Source organism: Alosa sapidissima, chromosome 1, assembly GCF_018492685.1.
Source record: "Alosa sapidissima isolate fAloSap1 chromosome 1, fAloSap1.pri, whole genome shotgun sequence".
Taxonomy (NCBI): Eukaryota; Metazoa; Chordata; class Actinopteri; order Clupeiformes; family Clupeidae; genus Alosa; species Alosa sapidissima.
In genome coordinates, this window is record NC_055957.1 from 54,928,900 (window position 1) to 54,930,984 (window position 2,085).

Genomic DNA, 2,085 nt, shown 5'->3' on the forward strand with positions numbered 1-2,085 from the left:
CTTTTTGTCATGCGTGTTTACTCACTATGAGTATTGTTTTCAGAAAACGATAGCATTGGATACAGTCTTATCAACGCTTTGATTTTGCTTAGATTTTTACTATTACAGTAAAACAATCCCTATAGGGAATAAATATGATATATTTTGCTACTGAGCTTTTATTGGGGGGCCTTTCTTCTGCTATAGAAGTCTATGGCAGCCATAGAAAAGTTGTGAAATTTTACACACCGATTGGGGAAGTTTCATGTCGGCACCTCCACTAATAGGTCAAAGTGGTCATTACATCCATGCACTTAACTTTTAAATCGAATAACCAATTTTGAACATTGATGTATCTTTGGAATCCTTGTATGATGCCGAGTTAAACATGCCCCATGATGAGAATTTCCCATATTGGATTTTATCAAAAACGCTTATAAGTTTTCACCGGTCACAAATTTTGTCCATCTCCATGAAAGATGATCTTCAGACCAAGCCTCACAAAAGATACCTATAGGAAAGGTGTATCCATATTCAAAAGTATTGACTCAATACAGCCAGTAAAACGGAAGTAAGCTCATATCTCAACAAAGCTTTGATGTATGAAGTCCAAACTTGGTAAGGGGACTTGTTACCTGATAGTGATCCATTTGGCCTCTATAGGGGCGCTGCAATATAAAGTGAGCTCATATCTCAACACTTTGATGTATGAAGTCCAAACTTGGTACAGGGACATGGTAGGTCATTGTGACGACACACTAGGAAATTGCCATCATTTGGCCTCTATTTTTTATGTAATGTTACATGCATAATTGGCTTCACTCTGATTGGCCAACATGTATGGGCATCTTCCAGGTATATTGCTAGATTGCTAACAGGGGAGGGAGCATAATAAACGAGAGCAGCTGTGAGGTAGAAATGGAGAGATCAGGAAATGACCGCGGATCGGATTCAAACCTGGGTGCCCTGTGGGCATTTTCAAGTTTCGAGTTTTAAAGTTTTATTGTCACATATACTTTGCAGTATAGCGAAATTCTTGTGCCACAGTTGCATTAGTGCAAGAAGGGGTAAATAAACACAGGGGGGCAGTAGGGGAGAGCTTAAATAAAGGGAGTTGAAGAAGGTAATTTCAAATATGGTATGGACGCTGCCACTTGCATCACATTCTTTACAACTTAAATTATATCTAAAAATACTAATTTTTCAGTAAGAAAATTAAGTAGATTAGTACACTGATTTACGTGGGTGTCCCTCAAACAGAGATAAATGGCTCCTTAAATAACAGATGTTATTTAATCAGCTTGTTTTTTACCTTAACTTCCAAATTAAGGTAGCCAAAGGGTAAAAAGCCAAAAAGTTTTTCATCTAGATTCAAGGACATAAGTGTGTCATATTTTTAGTAGTGTGAACTGGTGGTGCATTAGAACATGTTGTACCAACTTTGTACTGGAATTGAGCATTAGGTACGGCCACTAGAGGTCACTGGTAGCATGTTGTGTAAACCTACAGACTTGTTGTGAAGGGTGGTATGTTCAGTTGAGTAGTCAATTAGCCAAATGTACAGAGTATCCCTTGTTATTACTGAAATCATTTTTTACAAATTCTCCCAGTTACAGAAGCCTATAATATAACAACTGCTGGCTTTGATGTTGCCTCAGGGCGAGTATACAGCTAGCAAAAGATAACAGTGGTCGCTGAATTTGCTAAATTCATGCTGGTTGTCAACACATTCAAAGCCAAACTAGTCCATGTTTTTCAGTCAATGCAATCTAGAAGTATCATTGCACACGGTGGTAGGAAGGGGAAGGTGGCCGATGATCTTAAAAATATCAAAAGAAGGATGATTGAAAAGTTCCTTTTGAGAAGATGATGCAGGTGTAAGCATAGCTTGGGATTAGTCTGCAAGAGCCTCCATGTCTTCTGCAGTGAGAGCATACAACACCTATGCAACACCTATTTCAGTGATACCACACAGCCTTATCCAAGGACAGAGTGGGAGAGATGGAATGGGGGGCCCGAGTGGTGTTTTCTGTGTGTTTGTGTGTGTGGTGGGGGCGCTCTTTTGTCCCGAGCAGTGATGCAGCTAATCTGAAGACCTGTGATGGA